Genomic DNA, 6,545 nt, shown 5'->3' on the forward strand with positions numbered 1-6,545 from the left:
GCTCCAGAGGTTTGCAGAGATAAGACCTTGAGTATTGAGCCCCATAGCTACTTGGCTTGGGAAAGACCTCCTAGAACAAGTATCAAAGGACCAGGGTTAGAGATGATGGACTCCATCCAGTGGTGACAGGCCTGGTGGGTAACCTGACCAGGAAGGGGCCAGAGGCAGGTCAGCAAGGAAGGAGGATGAAGGTGAAGTTGTCCAGGAGCCTGAGAGAGGTGCTTACTGATCTTCTTGCAGGCCCTACAAATGTTATTCAAACCTCTGGGCAAATGTTATCAGTCACCTGACCTTCCATGAGCTCCTCCAAGGGCTTCAGGGACTCGTCCTGCTACCACCTGGCTCCTCGGAGCGGCCAGTCACTGTGGTGCTTCAGAATCAGGTAACACAACTGGGAGGCTCTTTTTCCACAGCTGGCCTCCAGGTGCTTTCGCTGGCAAGAACATGTCAAGGAGTGTTCTCTCTCCTTCCTGCACTGCTTCTCTAGTGAGCACCAGGACTACGTGGAGAGCCTGTTGAACACCAGTACCATGCCCCCACCCCTAGAGGGGCTCACTCAGTGGACCAGGGTGGGCCCCCTGCTCTGCTCTTCACATAAGCTCCCTGATGATGGTGCTGGTGTCACCTCTAGAGCAGAAATCATCAATTTTTTGATAGTGAATCCCTTTCATTAAAAAAAAAGCAACCACAACACCTATGTGTTTATCTGTAAATCATGTACATGGAACACTATACTGATATATGAGGTACATAATAAATACGAGACTCGGCTCTAGATGTGAAAGGTCTGCTATCTTCTCATATCCCTGTGGATAATGACCATTTGCTTTGGTGATTGTGAACAATAACCGTCTAGAGTTGGATTAAGTGCTGTTTCCCTTTTCTTTTACCTGCTTGTGTGATGTTAACAGAATCAAATTTACCAACTGTAAACCTGTGACCATTGAGTTTGATATAATATCCTTTTGTTTTATAGGTATTTCCTTATTATCTCTGAGAATTCTGTCATTTCATAGTAACACATCGTTATTGTTCATCAACAAATATATCCTCCTACATGTTATATTTCCTGAAAGAGATGCTGAGATTAGGTTACTCAACTGTTTCACATTACCCTTGCCTGCACAGGCAGTGGACAGGATTATTGACACGCAGCTCTGCAGAGGAATTCTTTTTGTGCTGAGTAGTGTAGGCAGGATCTGTGTCCTTGGATGTAAAGACGTTGATTGAGAGGGAGGAGAATACCAAAAAGATGAGACTTTTTAGGCTTCTAGCTATAATGACTGGAGTATAGGCAGAATGGCCAGTTTTTCAGTAAAACTTTCAGGGAAAAATATATTCATGAACTTAATCAGCTATTTTCCTACATGTACGTATCTACCATGTGTTAGACTTGCTTCTTATGTGGCACAGGGTGACTGCCTTAGGGATCACTTTTCTCTTAAAGGACTTTGACAATGTATTTAACCTAATTTTGTCCAACTGAGAAGATTTCATCAGGTGTTTCCCTTGGAGGGCCCACACTTGTGGCTTTCTAAGTAAAAACTGAGTGCTCTTTGTGTTCCTTTTTGACTTAGAGCTTCTACTTACTTCTGACTTTTTTTTATGTTTGAGAGGAATAGGTGTGTATGTGAGTGTGCACACAAAAATACAGCAGCCTGTTCATCGCAACTTGCTTATTTTCTGTTGTTTTGTTTTGCTTTTTCGGAGTGGAGAGGAAGTAATTAGGTTCATTCATTTATTTACTTTATTTTAGTGGAGGTACTGGGGATTGAACCCAAGACCTCATGCATGCACTCTTCCACTAAGCTATATCCTCCACCCCAAAATTGCTTGTTTAAAAAATAAAGCAGTCTACATTTATGACTTTCAGTTTTTAGGGCCATTGCAAACCATTATTACTTTTGGTTCTAACTTAATATAAATGAAATAAACAAATCCTTGAGTAATTGGGATGCACTTTGTTGGGTTTATTGCTTATTATTTGGATCACAAAAAAAAAAACGGTTAATTTCATCTTCACATATGAGCCAGAACTTATTCCTGTAATTTTTTCCTTTGTTTTAAATGTCCTTTTCACCTTTTTTTTTTTAAGCAGGGTACATAACACATTTTCAGATTGTGTGCTTGTGTATCAGTGGGCCATGTTTGCTGACTAAAGCATACCCTGTATGTGTAGAGTTACCTCCTAGTCATCTTACTTGGAAAACAATTTGACAGGTCAGAAGGGAGAAAAGACTACTCAGCTACTCTGATCCTTGAGTGTAGGATAGCTCTGGTTGTTTTGGCAACCCCTCAGGAGAACTCTGAGGAGAGCAGCAGGCACATTCCTTTGAACAAATTTCATTGAACTGAGCCCCTGTAACATCAGCCAATGAAGAGATTCTGTTCTGTTCTGGGCAGTGAATTTAGGGATCTGTCCTGTCCAACTAAATAAAGTGATCTCTATTTGTTGATTATTTTAAATGAATGCTCGTTGATTAGTATAACTTGTCTGGAGTTGACTGCATGTTTTATTTTCTAAGTGTGCTCTGAAATATAAAAATGTTTTTATCTTTCCTGCCTCCTGACCCTGGTTATTCTTTCCCTGGATACAGAATGACAGCACCCCCTTTTCATTTTATCAAATCCTGTTCATCCTTTGAGATCTATCTCTTTCATGAAGCCTTTCCTTATTAAATCTCTTCTAGTTGTAAATTTATACTTATCTTTATTTTCCTCCTCTTTGAACTTGTGTAGCACTTCTGCTTTGCACTACAGTTTAGCACTTAATTGTATAGTCTTGTATTATTTCTCTAATTTTTGTGTGTGTTTCCTGCAGAATCTGTAAGCCCCATGCAAGTTCCTCGTGGTTTGTTTGTTCAGTTTACCATTGTGAGTTTTCCTTCCAATTCGACTTCCCAGTCTATTCCCACAGTCATACCCTGGGCTTTGTCATTACATGAAACTGCTCCTCTCCTGAATCACTATTCTACACAACCCACTCTGACCACAGTTTGCTTACTCAAGTACCCACACTTCTGTCATCTAAACTTAGTGGAATTTCCAATTTCTTGACTTTACAAGTGAAGAGAGGGGTCCCTTCTTTCTTCACGTCCCTCCTTTTGCAGCATAGATGCTGTGACACATCATTTTAGTCACTTTCTTGAATGCACTCTAACTCCTGCAGATTAGTTCCTGTCATAATCCTAAAACCTACGTCCTAATAACTTATTAAAGTCAACTTTTGTTTTTCTTATAGAAAATGGACTGTGTCTGATTTTGTTTGGTCTGACCCAAGAGGAGTTTTTAAATCGACTGATGATCCATGGAAGCGCCAGCACTGTGGACTCTCTTTGCCATCTGAATGGTTGGGGGCGGTGCTCCATCCCCATACACGCCCTAGAGGTAACAGAGTTAAATGTCTGGAGAATTCTGCTTGATAATCCCTCTGTCCTATACTCTGACTACAGATTATTGTAGTCGGTACAATTGGGAGAATTTATTTAACCTTGCACCAAAAGACCATCCATTTGCTTACTGTTGGCTATTTCATTACCCGAATCCTGCTTAGCAGTTTACCGTTTTTGACATTAAAAGAAATAAGGTTACAATAACTACTATTTAAAAAAGAGAAAGTTACAAGCACTGAGGCAACAATAAGCTGAGGAGAAGAAATGATGTGGAAACAAGCTGTGGGAACCTGAAACAGGAATGATCCCTTATTCCCACTTTGCAGTCCCCACACTTCTAATCCAGCTGTAGTAGTGTCAGAATGGAATTTATATAGCATTTTATAGTTTACAGATATGCATTATCTAAATTGTGCTAAAATAACCACTTGAGAGTTCTTTATACATTCTGGATACGACCCTTACGAGGAACATAATTTGCAAGTATTTTCTCCTGTTCTATGGGTTGCCTTTTCACCTTCTCCATGGTGACCTTTGAAATACAAAAGTTTTTAATTTTGATTTAGTTGGTTTCCTCTCTTTTTCTTTTTGGTTACTTGTGCTTATGGTGTCCTAGCTAAGAAACTGTGCCTATTCTGAGGTCACGAAGATTTACTTTTACAAGGGTTTTATAGTTTTAGCTCTTACATTTAGGTCATTGATGCACTCTGATTAATTTTTGTGTATGATAAATGGAAGGGACCCAACCTCATTCTTTTGCATGTGGATATTCAGTTGTTCTAGCACCACTTGTTGGAAAACTTATCTTTATATACTAAAGAATATCATTTTAGAAAATGTAGTAATAGGGAAAGAAAGAAAATTTATCACTCATAAATCTATTACCCAAAGTGATATTGTTTACTCTTAGGGTTATTTCCTTATAGTTGTTTTTCCCTTTTTATCAATGTTAATAATCAGGTATTACTAATATTCTTATCCATTTTATAGGTAAATATTATTTCTATTTTATAGATGAGGAAACAGAGAGAGGTTAGGAATTTTATTCTAATTTAGCTATACTTGGGCAGTATGTGGTAGCACTAGATGTTTGAACCCAGGCAGTGTTACTACATAGCCTGTGCCTTACACAATGTGTGTGTGTGTGTGTGTGTGTCTGTCTGTCTGTCTATGTAGTGAGTTTAATTAAGCTTGTGTGGAATATACAGCATTTTCTGGCCTTAGTCTCCCCCATATACAAATGATGAATATGTATGATTTAAGTGATAACAACAACAATGATAAAACACATACCCTTATTCCCACCATCCAGGCAAGAACTTGATTATCTTTGAATGTGCGCCCCTCCTATTGCATGTGTCCATCCCCGTCCTTTTCCCTTAACTCCCCCAGCCTCAGAGTTAACTACCATTCTGAAAATTTATACCATTCCCTTGGTTTTCTTTTTCTTACTCCATATAAAGATATACTCAAATAATGCTACTTAGTTTTAGCTACTGTACATATATTTTGGGAGGACTTGCTGGGTTTTTTCTTCACTCAAAATTTTTTTGTAATTCATCCATGTTAAATTTTATAACTACAGTTTGTTCAGTTTTACCCCTGTATAGCATTCCATTATCTGACTATGTCTTATTTATCCAACTTTAGGTTGTTTCCAGTTGTTTGCTGTTATAAACAGTGTTGCAGTAAATAGTTTCTTACACATCTATTGTAGCACATTTGGGAGAGTTTTCTCGGTAGTGGTAGAATTGCTGGGTCATAGCGCATGTACGTGTTTAACTTTATTAGAGTACTCTAGTTTTCCAAAGCTTTTTTATTAGCTTATGGTCTCACCAGCAATGTAATCATTTCTAATTGTGTTATGTTTTGCCAACACTTGGCATAACCAGATATTTTGGCAATCTGATAGTATGGTGGATTTTAACTTGTGTTAATGTTGAACACCGTACATATATATACATGTGGATTATTTTTGTAAAGTGACTGTTCAAGTCTTTCGCCTTTTTTTTCTCCAGTGGTGTTTGCGTTTTTCTTAGTGGTCTGTAGTGTTTCATATAGTTTAGATACCTATCCTTTGTTAGAGGTGTGATGAATATATTCTAATCTGTGGCTAGTCTTTTCACTGTCATGGGGGTTCTTAATTTAACATAGTTCTAAATTTTAATGAGTTTCATTAATCAGTTCTTTGCTTTATGAATGTAATTTGTGATTTCTCCTATGTTGAGGTCATAAAAATGGTTTTATATTTTTTCCTATGATTAAAATTTTTGAGTTTTGCATGTAAGTTCTTTTCCATTGGAGCTTATATTTTTGCACAGGGTGAGGTAGGGACCTATTTTTCCCCCCACATATTGATAATTTGTCTCAGCACCATTTTTTAAAAAAAATCCTTCCTTTACCACTGATCTGAAGTGTCTCGTGTGTGTATATATGCATGAGTTTGTCTCTGGGCTGTACTCTGTTCCTTTGGCCTTTGTCCATCCCTGGGCCATTTCCAGTCTGTTTTAATTATAAATCTCTCATTTTATTATTCTTCAGTATTATCTGTCATTCTCCCTCCCTATACCTCTTCCATATTTTAGGATCAGCTTGTCAAGTTTCATGAAAAACTATTCAAATTTTTAACAATTAAAGTAGGGAAGAATTGATATCTTTAGGATATTTAATCTTACTATCTATAAACATACTCTCCCCATTTTTTAAAGTTTTCATTAATTTCTTTCAATAAAACATAATTTTTATAATTTTTCCTTTAAAAGCTTGACATCTTTTGTTAGCTTTATATTTGGTGTGTATATTTACATTTAAATGCTGTATATATTTAAATCTGTATATATGTATATTTAAATACTATATATTTGAATATACATAGTATATTTTTATATATTTGAATACCATGTATATTGCTATTAGATTATATATTTTTAGTTTACATTTGTTACCAGTATAAAGAAATACACTTAACTTTTATATGTTGATATTTTTGTTCAGCAAATTTGTTAAATGCTTATTAATTCTAATAATTTCTTTTAGATTTTTTGAAGTTTCTATATAGTTAATCTATATTTGACATCAAATTAATACAATTTTGTTTCTTCTCTTCAAAACTTTATTCTTTTTACTTTTTTTCCATGTCTTAATTTGCTGCAG

General features: G+C 36.6%; 1 long non-coding RNA gene across 2 annotated transcripts in view; it reads left to right on the forward strand.

Annotated features, from left to right (window-relative positions):
- The window catches only part of LOC140696808 (uncharacterized), a 36,869-nt gene extending 33,115 nt beyond the window's left edge, over positions 1 to 3,754 (forward strand). For both annotated transcript variants that reach the window (XR_012073341.1, XR_012073342.1), the window contains 2 exons: positions 241 to 382; positions 3,242 to 3,754. This is a non-coding gene — a long non-coding RNA (uncharacterized lncRNA). The remainder of the gene's footprint in view (positions 1 to 240; positions 383 to 3,241) is intronic.
- The last annotated feature ends 2,791 nt before the right edge of the window (positions 3,755 to 6,545 follow it).

The sequence above is a fragment of the Vicugna pacos genome, chromosome 6 (assembly GCF_048564905.1).
Source record: "Vicugna pacos chromosome 6, VicPac4, whole genome shotgun sequence".
Lineage (NCBI taxonomy): Eukaryota > Metazoa > Chordata > Mammalia > Artiodactyla > Camelidae > Vicugna > Vicugna pacos.